Source organism: Rhinolophus ferrumequinum, chromosome 12 (assembly GCF_004115265.2).
Source record: "Rhinolophus ferrumequinum isolate MPI-CBG mRhiFer1 chromosome 12, mRhiFer1_v1.p, whole genome shotgun sequence".
NCBI lineage: Eukaryota > Metazoa > Chordata > Mammalia > Chiroptera > Rhinolophidae > Rhinolophus > Rhinolophus ferrumequinum.
In genome coordinates, this window is record NC_046295.1 from 37,073,160 (window position 1) to 37,097,926 (window position 24,767).

Consider the following 24,767-nt stretch of genomic DNA (forward strand, 5'->3'; position numbering starts at 1 on the left):
TGATCTATCCTTGGAGCTAATTGTAGGTCCCTTGTAGAAGCCTTATTCTTTTCCACTCCTGGCAGAAGAGGCTAGTAATCAAATTACTAGCCCCCACTGCATGATATGGAATCCACGCCCCACAAGGGGAAAAGAAGGTACCAGTGACAGCCTCTAACTCTTCAGGGTTTCTGGTCTACTTGCTCACACATTCAGCTTTGAGCTATTTACAAAGCACAATTAAGTTGAACAACTCTCATGTTTTAAAGCAGTGAATTAGAGAGCAGGATGTCACAAGCCTAGGTATGTTGTGCATTTGTTGTAAGGCAGACATTAAGGGGGAGAAGGGAAGAAAATTCAATTCTCGCTGTTATCTTGTTCCTGTGTTATTTCTATTCTATATATCTCCCTTTGCCTAGAGACAAAAATATCATTTATTTACTGTTATTTGAGAGGGCTTCAAAATTCCAACCTTAGTAGTTCATTATTTGATCAGGAATCAGTATCAGAGAGAGTCTGTACAAATTTTGCTGGCGAAGAATGAGTATCTATTCTGGCCTGTTGTACATGTCAGTGAGTTTCTTGCCATGATGTAGCAGATTGATTGCATAAATAGCTCCAGTTTCTCCCTGTATCCAAGCTTCTTTGCCATGTGATTTGATAGTTTCTCTTACTAAACAGGTAGGATCTATTTCCTTGCCCCTTGATTCTGAGTTTGGCCATGTGAGTTTCTTTGGCCAATGGGATATTAGCAAATGTAACCCATATAGAACCCGGAAGAAACACTTGGATCATTTCTGTTTCCACTCTTCCACTTCAGCCATCATCATGAGGAATGTGCCTGAGTTAGCCTGCTGGAGGCTGAAATACATGAGCCTCTGCTCCCAGTCTCTTTTGTTGTTTGAACTGAGCGTGTTCTAGATCAGCTGACAGGCAGCTGACTCCCTGGCATGTGCTGAGCCTGACTGAGCCCAGCCAAGTCCAGAAGAACCATGCAGCCAACCAACAGGCTCCTGAGCTTAATAAATGTTTACAGGTTTAAGCTACTGCCTTCTGGGGAGAGTTTGTCCTACAGCATTATCAATAGGTAATGTCAATAAATACCTGATACACATGCTCCACTGCCCTTGCCCTGCTCAGAGCTAGGCAGCTCTAGGTGTTTCAGATCGACAAAACCCTTTCCTAATTTCTTCACTCTCCCTCCCTCAATCCAGGCCAGGTCCTATCACTGCCTAAAGAGCAAAGTCTATCATTGCCCAAGGAGGAGAGGGTTCATTGAATGACCAATGACTAATCAGACGCTGTCTTTAGAAATGAAACTGAGGTGTAAGACTTTAGGTGATGACAGGTTAATTGAAAGATCATATAGAGTCAGATCATGTTAGGTTATGTAAAAGGAAAGCAAGCCCCCTGAGATAGGAAAGGGGTTGGGAAGGAAGGGAGGAGAGAAAAGGGAGAGAGCGTGAGAGCAAGAGAGAACATGAGAGATGATTGCTTGACACTGGAGAGAAACACAGACGAGAGTTGTCATGTGTTCACGTTCTGGCTTCTCCCAACCACTTCCAGTTTTGTTTCCAGTCAGCTCACACCATGTTTTGTTTCGTGTCTTTGAGATTTCCTCTTATACATGCTTGCAGTTAATCTTTCTTTACCTAATCTAGTTTAAGTGAGTTTTGTTTTCTGGTGATCAACATTTTTCTCTAGTTAACATGTTAGCGAGAATCATCATCTCAGGCTAATAGTTTCACCAGATGAGGCAAAGATCCAGAGTGTGCTGGGAGACTCCTGGCCATCAGGGAGGGGCCGGTGAGAAGGGAGAAGGGGGCTCGGGGAAGGTTTGGAAGGGTGGAAATAAAAACTGTTTAACTTACAATTTTATTGAGGGCTCAGCTCATTCATTTTGATATTTGCCTAAACAAAATAGGATTAGATAAGCTATTTCCTTCTGCAAAACAAAACAACACAAAAATTTAGAGAAAAAGTCAAATAAATGATTTACTCTCCCAGATTGTTAGGCTACTGTCCACCTCCATCGTAATTCTTGACTCTGATGTTCTCGTCACAACTCCTCATGTTGCAACAATATACCCTCTAGAGCAGGGGTGCCGAAACTGTGGCCCGCGGGCCAACTGCGGTCTGCAATCCACTGTTAATTGGCCTGCAGCAAGTTCCAAAAATATATTTAGTTTACTTAAATAAACCAGGTGAGGCAATACGTACTTCACCTCGAGTGAGTGGCCAGGCCGTTTGTGTATTTTACCGCATATGGCCCTTGGTGAAAAACGTTGACAGTTGACAAAAGTTTGGACACCCCTGCTCTAGAGCTACAAGGTCAGGAATAGGTGTTCCTTCCACCACAGGCGGTGGGGGGAGCTCGATTCCATTCTCATTGCCTTAAATGTGGAGGGTTTCCCTTGTGGGTCCACGCCACCTTAGCTGCCATGCCACACATTAGGGAACGTGCTTTGTTGTTTTTTGTTTAAAATGGAATTGCATGATTTTTCAGAAATCCATACATCTGTCCCTTAGGGTATTTGAAGAGGGAAAAGCCAGGCCCTTCTTCAAGAAGAAGAAGAAACCAGCCACTTCACATCAGGGCTCTGTGTGCTGAGAACGATCGGTCCAGTGAGCAAGGCTGTACATATCTCTGTGTGGATGTATATCAGGGACACCGGACTGTGCCAGCTCCACAGAAATGATCCATGGCTCCTGTGAACGCCTACTGGATTACACCCCCAGGGCTATATGATATCGAGGGAAAGAATCAATGCAGCCCCTAATATTCAGGAACATGTATATAAGCAAACACACATTCTTGCTGACATCATTTACAAATTCCCTGGTAAGCTGCAGATAACACAAGAAATCCATCTGTACTCACAGCTCACGCTTCTGGCTCAGATCTGCTAGCATACGTCCCTCTTGGAGCCCCTCATTCTTTTAGTTGGCGTTCTCTGCCCTCTCTCTTTTTACTTTAAGGCCAGGCTGCCCACTCATTTGTTTACTGTTAAAATGAGCTTTTCACACTTCAATTGATGCTCCTCAAACAGTAAAGAATTCAGATCATGGTCAGTCCCTGCTCAGCTTAAATGTAAACCGCTATGGGTGGGCTCAGGTTTGAGTGCCCATTACTTGCTGTCATGTTGTACATATGAGTCCAACTAGGTGCCTGATATAAACATTATTATTATTATTATAATAAAATAGTTGGATGACAGTACACCCTTGTACAGTGAATTAACAACTTTCTTTCTTCCACAGAGCAACACTGACACACATAAGTGGAAATAAAATAAACACTTTCATCTTGAAAGATTTATCTGTTAAAAATAATAAACTCAGATGTTGATCAAGTGGACTGGACTCATTGTTTTGGTCTCTCTCCATAACTGTTCCATCTTACTAAACCATTCTTTGAAGTCACGAGACATAAGGCACGAACTTTGGATGGGTACAGTTTGAGTCCAGGATCTGATATTTTGCCTTCTCTGTACTATTAAGTCAAGTAATGTGTCTGAGCCCGAGTTTCCTCATCTCTAAGGTTGATGAAATAATAATAGACATAGCATTAATAATAATGATGATGGTACATACCCAGCTTCCCTCATCATTCATTCAACAAGTATTTATGGAGCCTCTACCATGTGCCAGCCACAGTTCTGAGTGCTTGGGTTACACGGGTGAACAAAACTTCAAAGACCCCGAACCTTCCATGGTCTGAGTTGGGAAGGGGGTGGTGGTGGTGAGGGGCGGTGGTGTGGCGGGTGGACAGAAAATAAACAATAGCATAATAAATAAGTAAACTAAGTGGTGTGTTGGAAGGTGATAAGAGCTATAGGAGAAAAGAAAACGTAGAGCAGGGCAAGGGGGATCAGGAATGTGAGGGGCAGCTGGGAGCTGCACTGAGAAGGTGAGATGGGAACAGACTCCAGTCTTCAGTGAGGAAGTTGGCCTAGAGGATGTCTGGGGAAAGGGTGCTCAAAGCAGCAGGCACTGCCAGGGCAAAGGCCCTGGGGCAGAAACTTGCCTGCTGTGTTCTGTGAACCACATGAACGTTCCCGTGTTTGAAGTAATGCAGAAGACAGTTGTTGGGGAAGAGGAAAGAGCACCTACGGAGTAGAGGGAGAGACAGCATCATGGGGGGCCTTTCAAAAGATGTCCCAGGATACAATCCGATAATAATAATGCATATTAGTTATTGTAATCCTTTATTGGCTTTATTTAAAAAACCTGAGTAATTTCCCTTCGTCGATTCTAGCACCTGCCTGCTGGTTTCTCATTCTACTAAGTAAGCCCTCTCTTCCTTACTTCTGTATTTCCGAATAGATCCCCAATGCCCTTAAATGAATTAGGGACCAAGCCCCTGTCCCCACGTAGGAGAACGGAAGTCAGTTGAATTAGGGACCAAGAATTCAGTTGAATTCTGCTCCTCCACAATTTGCAGTAATATGTAGTAACTCTGAGACTCCCCTTTGGCTAATGAAAATAGGGGCCTGGGCCTGCTCAGACTTTCAATTCTACCCACATAAACAGCAGCCTGCTGAGGGAATACTGATTTCTAACCTGATGTGAGCAAAATCAACTTTTATAGATAGAAGAAACCCTCATAGTAGGAGGCGTGGGAGAGGGAAAAAGGTTCACGTTGATGACTTGAGAACACAATCTCAGCTTTTCTCATTGCACCAACACTCCTTGGTGGTTGCTGCTTAGTGTAGACTGTTGGCTGCACCTGCTCAGGCACAAGCACAATAAGCTCAGGTACAGGCAAAACCCATTTGTTCCTTACATATCTTAACCTTTCTGCAGGCAGCCATCCCAGCCAAAAGCTGTAGCCAGTGGTTAGTCTGAAAATTTCTAGACAGTTTTACTCAAAAGTGTGCATATCCATCACAAAGTATATGAATGAAAGGGTAGATTTAAATTCTCATTTCCTTTCTTCATGAAGATAGGAAGGTTATTACATCTTTTTGGAGTGAAATCGGTGGTTTATGTACAATTTGTATTTTTCACTTAGATACCTGGAAAACACACACACACACACACACACACACACACACACAGACACACACACACAGAGAGAAGAGAGAAGAAAGAGGAGAGCTAAAAGAGAGTTACGGTGTCAAGTCCAGCTGGATTGCTAAATTCGCTAACAAAATATAGAGGAATAACCTCCGGCATGTATTTAAAGTATGACCTGACTACATACAATCACATCCCAATGTAAGATGCAATTCTACTTGAGGTGACATCAAACCAACGTCCAGTAGACAGAGAGTGATCATTGCTCTTCGGCCACAATAGGACACACCAGCTAACGCAGATGGCCAAGTTTTTCTCTACAACTTTTCAAAGTACAAGGTTGCTATGGGTCTAATGAAACAAGTTTTAAACTCAAGAACAGCAAGCATTTATAATTACATAGCAAACGACTGTGGTTATAACCACCCTAGAGATGGGTGTGTCATTCTATGCCAGAGGCTTTAATATATATTAGCTCATTTGATTGTCATAATAACAAACACATTTTTACAAAGGTATTATAGAGATTGATCATTAAGACAAAATGGTGGAAATCCTGCAAAAAAACACTTTAGAATTTCCCACCCATTCATTTAATTTTAAAATTTCATTTTACAAACAATAAAGCACTTGCTATATATTTCAGGCATTATTTTGCATGCTTTATAGATTTCAGCTTATTAAAAAAAATGAGAAAAAAACATAAGGTTGTGTCTTAGCTCAAACGGCAATAACAAAATGACATAGGTTGGTTGGGTGGCTTAAACAGCAGACCTTTCTTTCTCACAATCTGGAGGCTGGGAAATCCAAAATCAAGCTTCCAGCTAATTCCCTTCTCCAGTGACAGCCCTCTTTCTAGCTTGCACAGGGCCACCTTCTCACTGTGTCCTTATATGGCAGAGAAAGAGGAAGCAAGATTTCTGTTGTCTCTTCTTCTAGGGGCACTAATCCCATAATTAGAGTCCCACACTCATGATCTCATCTAAATATAATTAACTTCCAAAGGCCCCATCAGAGTCACATTGGGAGTCAGAGAATCAACATATGAATTTTTTTTTTTGGGGGGACACAACTTAGTCCAAAATAGGTAGGTACTATTATGTCTATTTTACAGATGAGTAAACTGAGGCACATAGAGACAAGTAATTTGCCCAATGGCACACAACTAGTTAGAGTCCTGAGCATGGATTCAAACCTAAGATTCCATCATCTTAAACTACACACAGTGGGCGTTTCTTATGGTGAGGGAGTTGAGGGGTATGTTCAAGTCAAGATGGCTTGAATACCCAGACATTTGCGTTTAGTCTTTCTTTGTGTTTATTCTTTTGTCTGGGTCAGTGGCTCTCAAATGGTGATGGCCATGAGTAATACGCTTTCTGTGTTATAAAGACCTTTGAGAATAAGTTTGATCATAAGTGAATTTTGGCCAACACACTTACTTTAAGAACTACATCTATGTGGATAATACATTCAATGTAAATGGCAAATGTATGTCTGTCACCGCACATACTCGTAATGAAAAACATTCAGAAGCCCAGCTTTCATTTTATTTCTTGTCCAACGGTACCTTTGGAAATGAGCAAACTGATATTCTTTGGAAGGGGGATGAACAATGAACAACTCCAGACCGTGAAGTGTCATTTACAGTTCATTGGACAAGGTGCTTCCTTCCACAGGCTTGAAGACTTGGTTTAAGTCCTCTCTGGGTCTCGTTTCTCCTAGTTAATGGTGTAAACGGTCTGTTTTTAACCGATGGAAACGGAGATCATTCTATTTCACTAGAGTGCGTAGATAAGACCAAGAATAAGCCGTGTGCTTAGGCAAAGCTATTTGCACTCACCATGACTGTTAGCTTCCTTTAGCAGAGTAGTGTTGGGTTGGCAGGAGAGTATCTGTGGAGGTTCAGGATTGCTCAAAATAATGTATAAACAATGAATAAAGCCACATCTCGTTTTGCTGTGTGTCAGGAAGAGTAGCCTATTATTCCATGTTACTAAGTAAGTGAAGGAACTGGTTATACCTACAGCTGCCTTGACGTCCATGGCACTTGCTCCAACTGGTCCCAGATTACAATAGGAAGCAGCGATGTTGAGTTGAGGAATATCAAACACAGGGATTTGGCTTACAACTCGTGGAAGTCTGTGTGTCAGTCTGAGACCAATCAAGATGTGCACAGTCATGTTTATATGCTTCAAAATACAGGAGAATTGCCAATGTTATCGCAGGTATACAGGGCCCAGTGGGCCAAGTGGTGCCAATAACATATTCATCGCAGCGCTCTTTTAATTTAATTAGTTAGATGTTCATGTGAATTAGTTATGTTTTTGTACTTATGCCTTAAGCTCGGTTTCTAGTCCAAGTTATATTTCCATGGAACTGACCCAGAGTATTGCTCCATGAAGTTCATGAGACTTAATTCACTCTATTTTGAGATTTAAAGAAATATAGTTAAGGATGTTTCCATCTTTATGTCGATTTGGGAGTCTGAATTACTTACTGCTCAGGATTGTAGTTACTTTAGGTTCTAGGACTCTTTACATATGTAAAATCTTCTTGCTAGGCAACCCAGAGCCTCACTTACGTACACATGTGAAAATAATGACATTGCCTTTTCACAAATTCTGCAATTCAGATTTTTTTTTTTTTTGCTAATTTGGATTCACCTGGTAGTTAAAAGTAGTAAAGTTTTAGGACATATTATTAAATAACATTTTTAAAAGTAAATTTACCAGAGAGCAACCTTTCGCTATTTTTTCTTCCATGCCTATGAGAATCCTGCTGTAAATTAAGTCGATTGAATATAAGGCCATTATGACATGACCACTTAACTGTTGGACAGAGTAGATTCAAGAACCAAATGTCCATTGAACGGCCAGCGAGTCATTTAAGAGTAGGGAGAAGCTGGCTAACTGTAAATAAAATACTTGATTCCAAATATCTCCAGCACAGGAACACTTGAAATACTTTTGATAGTCTATCTTCCAGTCTTCCACATTCTTTTTCTCTCCTTTTGCTCCATTGTCTCGCATTCTTTTATTTCTTTGCTTGTTTTTGAAGATATTTTGAGGCCAATTTTCTATTCCACCAGAATAACAATGCCATTCATTTTGAGCTGGCCAAAAAGTATAATGTCCCCCTCCTGTGTATCCCACCAAATGCAACGGCCTTAGTATCTGTTTTGAGGTTTGACAGGAAAAGCCTCTCTTCTTCAGGTTATTGAATTGCAGTGAAAACTTGTCTCAGTCTAAATTCTGCCACGCCGTACCTACTCATACATGAGAGGCAGGGAGCACCGAACCCAGGCTGTGGAGCCTGTCAGCCCGGGTTCAAATCCCAGCTCTGCCATGTATTAGCTATGTAAGCTTCAGCAGCTCACTTTAGCGTTCTGGGCCTCACTTTCCTCCACTATAACTTGGGCGATAAGCATACCTCCCTCAAGAATGTTATTGGGAAGATAAGTGATTAGTTGTTGTTGCATATAAAGCTTTAGACAGTGAGCACTCAGTAAATGCTGGCTCCGTCTGTAAGTGGCTCCCTAGCTTGGAGGCTTCCAACCCAGGCCTCTGAGCCAGCTGCTAGGGTTCAAAGTCCAGCTCCATCTCTCAAATTGTTGTGCACCATAGGCAGGTTACTTATTAGGTCAAACCGTATGACTTTTCTGAGAGTAGATAATTTTTCTTCTACAAAAGTGGCAACTTCATAGGGTTCAACCTAACATGTAGATAATATTCTCTGTGCCTCAGTTTCCTTACATATTAAAATTAGGGGCAATAATCCTTCCTCATAGGATTGTTATGGGGAGTAAATGAGGGAGAATTCCTAAAACATGTGGCACAATGCCTGATATATACAGAGTGCTATTGAAGTATTTGCCATTATTATTTTTGTTACCCTCACATCTCATTACGGCTCGAACCAAACTTTTTCCCAAGAATAGCTTGCTTATTAATCCCTCTTTTTGTTTCTGTCAATCAACCTTTCTGCCTTTTCTGCAATGCTTCTGTTCCTTCAAAGCTCGGTCTCAATTCATCTGATTGACCCATCCACTCGATTCCCTCCATTTCTACCAGGACTCTTGGCATTTGTGTAGTCACTAAGGACATGATGGTTTACGTTAGCTGGCAGTGGTTCCCATGTGGTCTTTGTCTTCTTCATATATTGACCCTGGAATGTAAGGATTCAGGGAGGGCATGCCATTTTTCCGGCTTCACTTGTGTCTTTTCATGCAATGACTATTTATATCTTTAGAAAAATGCCTTAAGTTTTGTGTGTGGGACCCCTAATGTCTTCCTATGTTTGATTAAAAAACAGACTTTAAAAAATACTTGCCTAATTTAGACTTATAGAAAAGTTGCAAAGATAGTACAGAGCATTCCTGTATACCCTCTAGCCAGTTTCCTCTATTGTCAAAGTCCTATACAATCATCGTACATTTGCCTAAATAAAGAAACTGACATTGATACATTACTAGGAACGAAACTCTAGACTTGATTCAACATTTTCATCAGTTTTCCCTTAATGTCCTTTTTCTCTTTCAGGATCCCATCCAGATACTACATTGTACGTGGTCATCATGTCTCCTTGGTCTCCTCGGGTTTGTGACAGTTTCTCAGTCTTCCTTTTTTTGATGACCTTGACTGTTTTGAGGAGTACTGGTCCGGCATTGTATAGACAGTCACTCAATTTGAGTTTGATTTCTTTCCTCTCATGATTAGATTGGGGTTATGGATTTCTGGGAAGAATACCACAAAGGTCAAATGTCCTTCTCATCATATCTTATTGGGGGTAAATGATACCAACATGACTTCTCACTGGTGACGTCAACCTTGATACTTCGCTGGGTTATTTAACAAAGCATAATTTTTATATAGAATTCGGTACATGTAAAAGTTACCAAGAGACCATCCAAAGATACTAAGTAGCTAAATTCCTAATATCATAGCATTTTGAAACATTGAGCAGACTTCTTCAATTGTTCTCAACCTTATCAGTCTCAACACCTGTTTTTTTAAAACAAGTATTTCCTATTACCTCCTTTACTATTCTGAAATATAATTTACAGATGGTATAAATTACCTATACACACAATCACAGAAAAGTAAATGTGTCCTAATTTTAATATAAAGGGGGCAAGAAAAGGAAAGTGATTTATAATAAAATAAACATTTCGATCTACAAATGCTCAGGTTTGACTATTGTGCAAGCCCTAGTGAAGTAGTCAGATGCTTACACCTATATGAAGAATCTGCATGAATGAGACAGATCCAAATGAAGGCTGATACAAGCCTCGAGTACAATGAGCTGCACTGTCATTGGCGAGTTGATTTTCCCAAAGGGTGAACAACCCTTGGGAAAGTTCCAAAGCAAACAAATACCATTGCCCCCAATTTTCATGGCGGTTTCATTCCTGGAAAAATTTGCTGCTTATTAAAAACATGCAAAAATATTGTATCATTAAATGCAAAATGGAGTTGGGCTCAGATGATTATAACCAGGTTTTCCACCTACATGAATGTCTGCTGGAACACTGGCAAGCTGTGTGGGGCAGAGAACAGTGCCCGACTGGGTGTCCTGTGCATGGCGTGATATGTACTCTCCCTGGACCCTACTGAATAAATGCCAGTAGTGCCCCCCAATCAGGTAGGGCAAGTGGAAATGCTTGAATTTCAAGATAAAATTTCTAAACTATGGGGGCCATGCTGCTTCAGTCAAGATCACAGCTAAAGTGAACTTGGTCTAGCTTAAGTTCAATCACTTCAATTCACAGCTAGGAGCTGGACTCAGATCCACACAGCCAGCGCAGGAGGTTTCGAAAACCTTAGCCTGAAAGTCCGATTTGCTAGCTCGTCCTCTGAATGATCTGGTGCTTGTGGAGCCCTCTACAGTACCCATCGGTAATCTTGGATTAATGCTGATGGATCAAATCATGCAATTCATACCACACACACACACACACACACACACACACACACACATACACACATACACACACTAACATAAGCGTGTACACACCCCACCCCACAATAACCACCACCGTCATCACAACAACCCAATTTCTGCACCAAACCCTTCATATACTTCCCACTAAACATAGGAGTAAATTCCTAGTCTTACACTGACCTAAAAGGCCCTGCTCAACTTGACCCTTATTTGCCCTGTCAGTTGTATTTCATACATTACACAGTATTTCACTTACTGTTTGCGTGCCTCCATCATGCTGGTCTTCTGTCAGCTACTGGCAAGGGTTACCTCTTTTCTGCCGTGGGGCCTTGGCACAGGCTGTCCCCCCTCCCTAGGCTCTTCTCCTACTTGTTGCCTGGCAAGCTCCCACTTAATTGTGCATAGCTTAGCTTAAAAGGCACTTCCTCAGAAAGCCTTCCTTGACTCTCCTTGTTAGATGTTCTCACAGCACCCTGTATTTCTTGAACATACACTTATTAGAGCTTATGGTTAAGTATTTGTATAATTCTGTGTTTGATATCTGATGCCTCCACCAGGCTGGTAGCTCCCCAGGAGGAAGGGGCTCCACTGGTTTTCCTCATTACTGTACCCCCAGCACACAGCATAGCGCCTGGAACAGAGTAGGTTCTAAATATGGGCTGAACTCATGGATGGATGAATAATTGTGTCAGTTACCCAGAATGACTTTCAGGCTGGCTAAAAGGCAAACACAATAAGGTGAACAAACTCGTGGTTTCTCATGATGAGGAGTAGCTATAGACCCTTGGTTCTACTTTGCTGTGAGGAGACAGAGGCGAGCTAAACAAGACAGAGTTTGTTTTGGCTCAATTGTTTCAATGGGATTGGTTTTAAAAGAAGACAGTGGAATAGTGGAGGCCGAAAGGTACCTCGCTGTTGAGACAACTCAAGGCTCCTGCATCTTTCTAGAGCTGGCTTCCTTGCTGGAATGTACCAGAGGCTCAAGTACCAGCTTTGTAAGCTTAGGCTTTATAGGACTCAATCCTACAAGAAATCTCACTTCCTGCTTCCTTTGTTCCTACCAATAACACCTTATCTCTGAGAAACCCTTGGTGTTGTGCCTTTTAAAGTACAAATTTTGTTACATTCTTTCCCAGACCTCAGTCCTTTGGATATCACTTTCATTAATTTGGCACATCTGCACATCACCAGTGCTATTATTTATTAATGTTTTTCTTTGAATACATCACACCTTGACACTGTTGCAGGTTTTAGCTTCACCATAAACACTAATAGGCAAGAGCTACTGTATTTCTTGGGCTTCTTATACTCATTTGGGAAGGACTGTTCTTTTTCTTTACAGTGTTCCTGTGGAGGAGACACACCTAGGGAAGACCTCCTTACTGTCTTTAATTTGTTAAAAATCCTGAAATACAGAAATACAAAGAGGTTCACTAACTTGCTCAAGGTCACAGACTTATCGGAGGTGACAGAGCTGGGATTCAGTGTCTGCCTTCTGACTCTGTCCTGGGCTGTCCCTAGCACACAAACTCAAACTATTCTTAACTGAGTTCTCCACCCACACCAGGCATTCCATAAATGTGAACTGCTATGGGACTAATTATCACTCCACAAAGCAAACTCTTCTGGAAGGTTTTTCCCCACGAGTACATTATAATCTATGCTGCTGATATCTTGGGGCTAACACTTTTTAACTTCCTCTTCCCAATTTGTAATTCTCTGACCCGTCTGTGAGCCATGTCTCATTTACAAATGCTGCATTCTTTTTTACATTACTAGGATATCACAATTTTGACGATGGATGTTATTTTGACATAGTCACAGGACAGGTAAATCTCTGCTTGGGAAGTACAATACGTGTATATTTTTCATGTGGGTGTCTAATTCATCCAGGATAGGTGTGGTGCTTCTGAGATTATCCAATGTGTCACCACCCCAGTGCCATAGGAACCTTTCAGAGAGGCCACAGTTTGGCTCCTACAGCAGAGGCAGCTCCCTTCATGATTCTGGAAGCCGTAGTCGTCTGGAAGATTTTCTACCATCCTGTCAGTATATGACGGTGTGATATTTTCTGAATAGTTGCAGAGGCGTTGGTTCTGACCTTAAATCCAGTCCCTAATTTAGAATTAAGTCACATATTTGAACCCAGGAATTCCACCATGACATGCTATACCAACTTAAGCTGCTTTAGATCTTAAACTCCAGTCACACTGGCATTCTTTCTGATTCTAGCTGACCATATCTAGATCCTACCACATGGTTTTTGTTCTTGCCATTCCCTGTATGGAATGTTCTTTCCCAACTTCTAGCTATGCCTGCTTTCATCATTCACATTTCAACTCAATCTTGTCTCTTCAAGGCCTTTCCCTGCCCATCCAACATAAAATTATACCCCCAAATCCTCACCTCAACGATTTCCTAGCCTACTACTTGGATTCATTTCCTTCACAGAACTTAATGTTACCCCAAAGTATCTTATTTATTTGTTTATTTATTGTCTATCTCTATCTTGCCCCCAGTAGAATGTAACTTCCATGAAGGGAAAGACGAGGACTCTCTTGTTTATCACTTTCTCTCCAGTGCTTAGTAAGTAGTTGCCAAGTAAATAAATGCACGACTGTGGTCATGTCACTGCAGTGAGGTGCCAGCAAAGAGCAGGGCTATGGAATCAGATGGAAGCAGCCTTCTGTTATAATGTAGAAATAAGAGCACTGGCTTAGGAATTAAATGGGCCTGGGTTCCAATTCTACCTCTGCCTATTCCTGGTTGTGTGCTGTAAACAAGTTATTTAATCTCTACTTTTTATGTACACCAACAGTAAAACAGGACTAAACGAGTTGCAGTACATCATGTGCCTGGTCCAGCATCAGCCATTATAATAGGATCTCAGCAAATATTAACTGACTTTTTTTCACCTAGAAATGCCAGAAGAAACACATGAAACTCATGACACAGCCTTTGTAACACACTTGACAGCTAATAAAGAATGCAGGCATCCTTATATTTAGTACAAGCTGCTTAAGTACAACTGCCATACATTTTTCAAAAAGCAGTGACATTTTCGACACCTGGTTATTTTATGTAGACTTCTGATAGCATGTATAATCTTAAATCTACTGAGAAGAACCTAATCTTTTAGTGCATGACCTGTTTGATAGAGGTGTCCCCCACCCTGTATATTCAATTACTTGATGTATAACAAAACCTCGTGCACCATATATACTTGTAGTCCTTCGGTAGTTAAACATTATGTTCCTCAGGTGGCATAAGTGACTTTGAAGCATTTGCCAGCAACTGGCTTTCCTGAAACAGTACTGTAACCATTCAGTTCACAGTGGCATTTTACTTCTAAAGCCCTTGTTCAGAATATTAAAAAGGGCATGCCACAGACTTCATTCCTTTGCTTCAAAGGCTGTGATTTTTGTAAAGTTGGATCCCATGGTCTACTCAGGAGAGAGTCACTAGCTCCAGCAAATGTTTAAAAACGGTGTTGAATTTGGTCCAGTGTGTTAAGTTGGTCAGTAACTATAATAAATGAGCCTGATCCTGGGGAGTATGATTCTCCTTCTTGCTTCATCCCAAATGATGAGCTGGAGTGTTTGAACTGGACAATTCCACAGGACTTCTGAGGTCACTTAAACCACTTTCTCTGTGAATCTATGATGATGTTTTCCTATTTAAAAAACCATGAGCATCTCTCAAATACAAACTTGGGAAGGGAAGTATTGAAGTTTGCTAGACTTCACCTGGATCAGTAAACTATTTGGTGAATTCTAAATTAGGTAAGGCCTCTGGGTAGTCTCATTTTTCAATGGTAGCTGAATTTATTCTATCCAAAACTGATGCCCAAGACCTAGAGACAGGGTCTCTTGGTGTTTGCCCAAGTGGTTTGTCATGTTGACTGTTCCAACACCATAACTGCATGATATCCTAACTTGGTCTTTGGTCTGAAGATAGAGTGAACGGAGTGGAGGGAGATGTTGTAAAACTCTGTAAGGAATGGTAGCTGGAGGCTCGGAGCATTCTTTTCCTGGCTTCAGATTGTGAGAACTTGGGATCTTCTCAGATCTTCCTCTTTAGGACTTTGCAGATGTCGACAGCAACTACCTTGTGCCACTTTTCTTTGAGAAGCAACAATAAGAAGTTGAATTTGGTGGGGCTTCCAGGTCATGATGGTGGAGTAGACAAATGCTGTGCTCGCCTCCTCCCATGACCACATCAAAATTACAACTAACCCCAGAAAAACCATCATTGAGAATCTCCTGAAGTCTAACCAAACAGAAGTCCCACAACGAAGGACATATAGAAGAAGCCATGTCAAGAATGGTAGGAGGGGCACAGATGTGAAAGTGGCTGGTCCCACACCTGTGTGTGATAGTTAAAAATTGGGAGGAATATCTCAGCTGCAGAGGTCCCTCTTGAGGGGTAAGGGGTGCCCACACCAGGCTCCCCAGTCCAGGGTTCCCCAGCTGGGAAGAGAAGTTCTCACAACTTCTGGCTGTAAAAACCAGCAGAGATTGTGGCTGAGTAAGATGGAGGGCAGCTGGAGTCCCAAGCATTCCTCTTAAAGAGCTCACGCACAGCCTTACTTGCTGATGGACTCACTCACTCTGAGCTCCAGCACTGGGGCAGCAGCTGGAAAGGTCCCAGGGACATACAGGAAGGAACTGAATTATCTGGCTTCAGGAAGAGGGCTGAAGGGGCAGCTTTCTTCCAGACAGAAGTGTTGGCAGAAGCCATTGTCCCTTTGTTGAGCCCTCACCTCACCCAACATGCAGGCTCAGGTGGGCATCATACCTGAGTCTATATCAACCCATCTGATACCTTTCTCCCTGCCCTGGTGATTCCCTGAGACCCCACCCCATCCAAATTGTGGGCACACCCAAAGTTCTTCCTCTGGCTATTCCATACAAACAGGATGTCTTGATTCATGCTGCAGACTTTCCTAAAATCTCTCTAAGGCTCACAAACCCAGACAAGCAGCATCTGGCCTTAGTATGCCCCGCATCTCTTGTTAAGCAGCCTGAAGCCCAGCACTAGAGGCAGCTGGCCTTAGTTCACAGCTTAACCTTTCCCAGGCACCTCAAAGCCCAGCAACCATCTGCAGATCACTTTGTAGCTCATACCAAGTGGCCCTGTGTAGCAGCTGACCTTGGCCTGCAACAGGGCCCCTTCCAAGAGGCTGCAGAACCAACACACTCAGTGGCCAGCTTTAGACCACACCAGAGCACCGTCCAACCAACTCCAAAAATGACACATTCAAAGGGCAGGCTGGACAGGCACCGGAGCCCTGTTAAAGAGAATATTGCTCTGTAGAGTCAGCGCCTGCAAAATAGCTCCTCCATGTAGTCATGGCCAGTCCTCACAACCAATCAGCCTGAGGGTGAGTCCCTTCTACTGACATGCAAATGGCAGCCAAGGCTCAATTACAACAGAAGGGCACACATAACACACAAAAGGGACACATCTGGAGCACCTGGCTCAGGTGACAGGGAGACTATGCCACTGGGCCTGACAGGTCACCTACTACATAAGGCCAGTCTACTAAGACTGGGAGATGTAGCAGCTTTACCTAATATATAGACACAAACACAAGAAGCAGGCAAAATGGGGAGGTAAAAACAACAACAACAAAAAAACAATTCCCTAAATAAAAGAACAGAACAAAGCTCTAGAAAAAGAACTAAACAAAATGGAGACAAGCAATCTACCAGATGCAGAGTTTAAAACACTGGTTATATCCTGGGTAATTATCCAAAGAAATCCAAAACACTAATTTGAAAAAATCTATGCACCCCTATGTTTATTGCAGCTCTATTAACAATAGTCAAGATATGGAAACAACTGAAATGCCCATCAATAGATGATTGGATAAAGAGATTGTGGTACATTTATTCAATGGAGTACTACTCTGCTATAAAAAAGAATGAAATCTTACCAGTTGCAACGACATGGATGGACCTAGAGAATATTATGCTAAGTGAAATAAGTCAGACGGGGAAAGTCAAGTACCATACGATCTCACTTATTTGGGGAATCTGAAGAACAGAATAAATGAGCAAACAAAACAGACTGAGAGATACAGAGGAAAAACTGATGGTTGCTAGATGGGAGGGGGTTTGGGAGATAGGGGAGAAAGGTGAGGGATTAGAAAGTACAAATTGGTAGTCACAAAATAGTGATGGAGATGTGAAATATAGTATGGGGAATATAATCAATAATTTTGTAAAGATTATGTAGGGTGCCAGATAGGTACTGGATTTATCAGGGGGATCACTTCATAGACTGTGTAGATGCCTGACCACTATACTGTGCACCTGAAGCTGAAGTAGAATAATACTGAATGCCAATGCTAATTGAATATATACATACATATATATACATATATAGAATTGGGGGTGACAAAAATGTACATGAGTGGACACTTTAGTGACGAGTGGTCAATGTTGCTCAAGCAGTAGTTTACTGTAATCAGAAATCAGAAATGTCTGGACACTGATGGTAACCACTTTGAGCACTTCTTGTAATTGCAGAAGTCAAATATGACTTGTTATTGGTATATACTGAGTATTACATTTTAATAGTTTTTTCCTTTCTTTAAAATATGTATACTTTTTTGGGAGACTATATATATATGTATATATATACACACACACACACACACACACATATATATGTATGTATGTATGTGTATATATATATGTGTATACATATATATATACACCCACACACACATCAGATCAATAGACTGAAAGTAAAAGGAGGGAAAAAGATATTTCATGAAAATGGAAAGAAAAAAAAACAGCAGGAGTAACAATACTTATAAGAGACACAATAGACTTTAAAACGAAGGCAATAACAAGAGACAAAGAAGGACCCAGCAATCTCACTTCTGTGTATTTATGTGAAGAAATCCACAATGCTACTTTGAAGGGATATACACATTCATATGTTCATTGCAGCGTTATTTACAATAGCCAAGATATGGAGGCAATCTGGGTGTCCATTAATGGATGAATGGATAAAGAAGAGATGGTATGTGTGTATATATATGTATATGTACATGTGTGTATATATATAGTGTCCTGTACATTATAGGTTGGGTAGTAGCATCCCTTGCCTCTACCACTAGATGCCAGTAGCATCCCCTCGAGTTGTGACAACCCAAAATACTTCCAAGTGGTGCCAAATGTCCCCTGGGAATGGGGAGTGGGGCAAAATTGCCCATGGTTAGGAATCCCTGAGAGAGGTCTAACTGTGGGAGGTTATTCTGTGGTTACGAGGACATTTTGAGAGTATTCCAGCTTCTCTTGGCTGTCCTGGGGCCTCTTAGACTTTTGAGTTTCCTGGGAAATAGATTTTTGATGTACTTGCAGACTAAGGATGAACTAAGGGAAAAGGTGCATGTGTGCAATACCTAAATGCATGTAACTCCTCTCTGTTTTCCTTCCTCTTCTTTGCACCTCTGTTAGTTTTCTAGTGGAGGAAAGGAGGGGTGTAGATGAGGAGAAACCTGAGTAAACTGGAGAGCTGGAGTCGGGAAGCACAGTGCCTGCAGACTGACCCGGGGCAGCCTGAGGCTCTCAGACCGTCAAGCATTCCTGATAGTTAAATTCAGGCATCAGCAATTTACTGCAGACAGCCTAGAAGCTGGTTTGGGGAGGCAAGCCGGGCATCTGCCAGGGCCCTTGGCAAAATTGCAAAGTAGGCAAAGCTGTTTTTGCCACCACCTCTCTTTCTGAACCTTCCCCACACCCTGTCTCACTTTCCTTGCCCTCCAGGCACACAGTCGCCTGGCGCTGCCCTCTGGCTGCTCAAAGTCTGCCTCGCCCAGCCTGAGCCATCTGTTTATTACCTGCCCCTATTTTAACTCTCCTTTCCTGAATGCTGATTTCAGCTCTTCTGGGAGTTAAATTAAAGATTCAAATACTTCACACTAAGGGGAGAAGAGTCAGTAGATTTAACTATTCAGGGGATGTTTTGACTCTTCTAAGTTTGCTACTCCTCAAGAAGATATTTTGGAACAAAAGGTTTGTCTATGGCTTATGTAGTTTCCCTGAAATGAGCTTCATCATCATGTAATTTCCAGCCACAGTCTCCCCACTTGGGGATCACAACCTACCGTGTTTCCCCGAAAATAAGACCTAGCCAGATCATCAGCTCTAATGCGTCTTTTGGAGCAAAAGTTAATATAAGACCCGGTATTATATTATATTATACTATATTATATTATTATATTATATTATACTATATTATATTATTATATTATATTATACTATATTACATTATATATCCGATATTATATTATCTTATATCGTATTATATTATATCTGGTCTTATTTTACTCTATGTCAAGTTTTACTTAGAGTAAAATAAGACTGGGTCTTATATTAATTTTTGCTCCAAAAGACGCATTAGAGCTGATGTTTCAGCTAGGTCTTATTTTCAGGGAAACACAGTACGAATTCCATAAACCAGAGCCTTGATTTTAAGAGGGGCTCCACACAAGGTGAGCTGTGCATCTCCCATAAGATCCAAATTCCTTAGCCTAGCATACAATGCCCTTTACAATCTACAGTTCTAGCCTCTTATGCATTTGTGGAAGGTGAGGGCCAGGGTCCGTGTCCATCTTTTCCACCATATCTGAGTGAGTCAAATATGGTGGAAAAGATGGACACGGACCCTGGCCCTCACCTTTCACAAATGCATAAAGTCCATTGGGGGATACATATAAGAATCCAGGCAAAAACAATATGGTGCCATGTGTTAACCCATGGTTGGTATAGGAGGCTTGGGAGCACCTTGTAGAAGACACTCACCCTTAACTGGCGGCTTAGCAAGGAGGTCTCATTTCTCTGCTGTCTCTATATGGCTATACCTGGCACGGGCCTTTTCATCGCTTTCTAGCTTTGGATAGAAAACTCTTAATATCTTTTATGATCCAGCCTAACTGTTACCTCCAGGAAAATTTCTCTGATTATACTTTGCCCTCTCTTGCTTTTCTCTGCTTCACTATGTCCCACCCACCCACCCAAAATGTTTTTTCCTTACACATCACCTCTATGGAAATATGTATCATACTGATTTGCAATGATTTGTTTACTTGCCAGTTTTCCCCTTTAAACTTTTTCCCCAAGCCGAGGCAATAAAATATGTTTCTTTTAAATCTCCAGCTCTTAGCACAGTACCTGGCACACAGAAGTGCTCAGGAAATGTCACTGAATGAACAAACCCATTCAAACTAGAATTTGGAAAATGTGATAGGATGATGATGACTTTACTCCTTTTTATATAACATTGTGAGATATATCAGATATACAGAAGAGTCCATAAAACATGTATGTCCAGTATGAAATGAAAACCCACACAACCACAACCCAGGTCAGGAAACGGCCCTCTCTCTTCTTAGCTCATCTGTGCATGTCATCTACTTGAATTGAATGTGTCACGAAGATGAAGACTCAAAATTCTGTATCTAACCTGCAGTGATTGGGGTCTTTAGCCAAGCGGGTCCTCATCTTGAACCTCAGGCCTGACATCCTGGATACCAAATATCTGGCTGAAAACCAAGCAATTCAGTCAAATATCACTTAGCAGACAAGGTCTGAAATCTAGCACAGAAAGCTATTCGCTTCACTGGACAGCATCTTGTAAAAGATCTTGGGCACCTCACTTCCTCCTCCATACTGAGGCTGCAGGCTGAATTGGGTTCTGCCACATTTGACAAAAGACAATTAACATGTGAGCCTTGTTGGGATCATCTGCTAACAGTTAACCTGTGTTGAGATCAGTCTAGTTTTTGGTGGCCGTTAATACAGATCAGTTAAAATCTTGCCATGTTGCCACACAGGGTGTACTCGGCTCTGCTTTGAGTGAAATCGGCCATCTGCCTAGTTACATTTGGTCAGAACACTGCCTTGGAAAAGCCGTAGTTACAGGATGCATGGCAAACACCTCCGGTGTGGTACAGCGTGGAGCTGGCAGGGCTCCCTGCTTGGGTCTCATCTGGTCTCACCGCTGGGTCACAAAACTCGCTTCCTTCCTCAGCTGCCCTTAGCAACCAAGGGATGTTCCTCCCTCCCTCCTTCCTTCTCTCCCTCTTTTCCTTCCTCTCTTCTTTATAGCTGTATGATAGATCTCTGCACACAGACGAATGATGACTTGTTTAATGAATATTTCTGGAACCTGGCTGTAATTTTCTTCTTGAATACATATTTGGCTAAGTTGCAGGAAGTTATCAACACTACGATTCCCTTTGAGTTTACTTCTCTTTCTCTTTTTCTCTCTCTCTTGCTCTCTCTCTCTCTCTGAAGCATGAAGCCATGATCATTACATTGAACTTAATCCATATTTTAAATTCCTTTATAATAAACTTAAGTCCTTTTCACCTTCTCTATTGAAAATTTTCGAATTCTCTTATAGTCATTGAAATCTTTGTTTTTTTTCATTGTGTAAAGCAGATAACAACTTTACTCTCTTTCTATTCCTTACTTCAAGAGGTTTAATTCATGCACCGAGTATTTTCTGAGTACTGACTATGTGCCAGACACAGTTTGAGATGTTGAGGTTACAGCAGGAAACACGGTAGAGATGGTCCTTGCTCTCATGGAACTGGCATTCCAAATGCTTTTTACATTCCAGAACTGAGCTGTCCATCAGGGTAGACACTAGCATCATGCAGCTATTTCAGTTAAAATTTAAATTAATTAAAATTAGACAAAATGAAAAATTCACCTTCTCATTCACACTGGCCACATTTCAAGGGCTCGCTAGCCACGTGTGACTAGAAGCTACGATTTCAGACAGAGCATATCTAGATCAGTTCCTTTATCACATAAAATTCTAGTGGACAGGGCTATTATTGAAGAATTTGCCAGGCCTGTGACCATTTTGAATGTTTAAGAAATTTCTCGAGCAATACTGTGTGGTGATTTATTATGATACCAGGTTATGATTCCTTCATATACCATCCTCCCTTTGAAACACGAAGATTACATTTAGCATGCCTGGAGCCAATATGTTTATTTTTCTTTGGGGCATCCTGTTTTTATTTACAGTATACCTAGTTAAATCAGTGGAGTAGGACAGCATTTTGAAATACTCATTTTTCCTTCCTGTCTTTCAAGCAGGTATTGTCTTTGTACCAGCTTAGGGGGTTGGGTGTTCAAAATAGAAGTGGAATTATAATAAAAAATAAAGTTGATTTTCTGACAGCATCTGCATTTGTGGTATGGGAGCCATCCCCAAATCTCAGGCAGCGTGGTTTCCTTATATACTAATTCAACAATAAGACATAATCTCCTCCTTTGATCTTTTTTATTTGAATAGGTAGAATAACAATTTTCCTGGAAGAAATAAATGTATAAAGCAGTGTCATCTTATGGATTTGGATAAAATGTCAAATAGAAAGTTGATTCCATCCTGGACCTCTGATTTCACACATTCCTGAACTGAAGGAAGTGAGAAGGAGCCAATGCAATCACATGATTGGATGTAGTTAGAGAACTATACAGCTCATGGGCCAACTGTTGCATGTCTCCTGTTTTAGTAAATAAAGTTTTATTGGAACACCCATTAGTTTACTTATTGTTACTTTGAGGAGTTATAAGTATGGCTCCCAATAGCACCTGACCCATTACAGAAAAAGTTTGCTGACCTTGGCCAAGAAGATAAACTTAAAAAAACAATGACAGCGTCTACACATCTTCCTGTTTCCTCAAAGGGCCTGCTTGGTGCAGAAGAGGGATTTGAGAAATATAGTGGAATAAAGATTCTAAGGCTGGAATAAACTTTCCAGCTTCAAGAATGACATCTTTCAGTGATTCCTGGGAAGATAATGCCTTGAGTTACAGCCATTAACTTTAGGTGTTAAAGAAGCACAGTGCACATAAGTCTCCATCATCTGTAACGAGAGAGAGAATCTTATCTCCTCACCTTGTTAATACCGATGACTAGATCAACTATCTGCTTTATACAGGCATATCTTATTTTATTGAGCTTCACTTTATTGCACTTCACAAATGTTGAGTTTTTTACAAAATCAAGACAAGACCCTCCACCAACAAGATTATGACTTGATTTACTGCAGCGGTCTGGAACGGAACCTGCAATATCTCCAAGGCATGGCTGTATATAATCCGGGTGCCCCACAGCCCCCTACTCCGCACTGCAAGGGAGGTTCCTATGTCTCTAACACACACACATGGAGCCTGAGTGCCTGTCTTAGGTTGGGTTCTTCCAGGAGAGACCCTATGCAAAGGATTCAAGTGAAAGTGATTTGTTAAGGAGGTGTTCAGAAGAGAAACTGGATAGAAAGTAGAGGAAGCAGGATAAGAAATGGCAAAAAAAAAACAGAAAAAGGTGCAATTTCAGAAATCTAAGCCTTAATCAGATCCCCTGGGGATCTCTGGAGTATGTATTGCACCTCACAGTCAAGATGCAATTTTGTAGTCCTGAAGGCAGTAGTTTTTCCCACTTAAGCGACAGCCAAGGAACGAAGGCTTTTATATTCTCCCCACCCTTCCCTTCCCAACAGGCAGCATCAGGATGTCCTATAGGTACAAAAACTCTCAGGCACGCTGTGCTCTCTGGGTGGTGAAGAGGCTCCAGCAGCTTAAGGTCAATTATATGCACAAGTTCACAGATACCAGCCTTTAGTATCAGAGCACACAGAAAGTGGAGGATGGATGCAAAACTTTGGTAAAGGGAGATGGGAGGGGATCTGGGTAGAGGACGAGTGGTATCTGGGTAATGCCAGACTGGGTATCTTCTCTACTATCATTTACATGTGATTTGGGATTATATGCCTTTTTGAATTACCCATGTCATTTTTATGATATCCTCCATTGTATAGCAGAATCTTCTTCCTCTCTTTCCTCATCCTTTTCCTTCAAAGAAAATTACTTTGGTGGAAGAAACAATGACAACAAAAAAGTCCACTTTTGGTTCAGTCTCCCTTTTTATGATTACAAAGATAACATTTTAAAAGTTCTCTTTAAAACTATATTATTTCTCTTGTCACAGCTCTTAGGGGCGAGAACTTAAATCCTGTAAGTTCTCTTCTCACCCTGTAGAATGGTATTTCTTTTATTTGACCTAAGTCTGCCACTTTCATACTTCAAGGGATTCTTGGTTCAAGTATACTGGGATTTGGGAATCCAAGGCATATGGACTTTATTCACAGAGTGATTCACTTTGGAAGTTCATAGACTTCAGGCCTGGCTGCTTCCTTCTTTCATGGTAAAGAGCTCTCATCTTCCTGATTTGTCCTCAAATTGCAGCTTCTCATTCATTCTCCTGATTAGTTTGGCTGGTCTTCTCCAGCTCAACATATGCTTGTCTTCCTTGAGGGGCAACGATCAGTATTATACTTGGTGTCCCAGTCACAGATACACATCACAGCGTTGGGTTAGTTAATGATAGCCTCTTATGTTTTGTTTTTAAAGCTCTTCTAGATGATGTTTAACATCATTTTGGGTTGAGTTACACACCATGCAGGTGTCTCTATTATTCAGTCTATAGTGATTACCTTTCCTTACCTGTAGTTGATTGCATCTAGCTAGAGTATAGAGTATTATTGCTTTTAATGACAAATTTCATCTTAAACATTCTCATATCAGCTAGTTTTCTTCTAGCACACACATGAAGTCCTCCTGAAGTCTCTCACTGTTGGCGTAGTATTCAGGATTGCCAGAAACTTTAGTTTCTCCTCTAAATCTTGCAGATTCCCATTTTTAGATAACTTTTGCACATGCTAAAGAGGACAAGTTCCAATATAGTTTTTAAGGAAACCCTACTGATTTGCCACTATGGAGGGGCACACATTTATA

At 41.3% G+C, this 24,767-nt stretch overlaps 1 protein-coding gene and 1 long non-coding RNA gene across 11 annotated transcripts in view; one reads left to right on the forward strand and one right to left on the reverse strand.

The window, feature by feature from the left end:
• Nucleotides 1-3,191, forward strand: part of LOC117031715 (uncharacterized) — a 42,597-nt gene extending 39,406 nt beyond the window's left edge. The window contains exon 4 of the long non-coding RNA XR_004424601.1: nt 2,509-3,191. This is a non-coding gene — a long non-coding RNA (uncharacterized LOC117031715). The remainder of the gene's footprint in view (nt 1-2,508) is intronic.
• The window catches only part of TRPM3 (transient receptor potential cation channel subfamily M member 3), an 817,113-nt gene that overhangs the window by 25,950 nt on the left and 766,396 nt on the right, over nt 1-24,767 (reverse strand). The window lies entirely within an intron of this gene.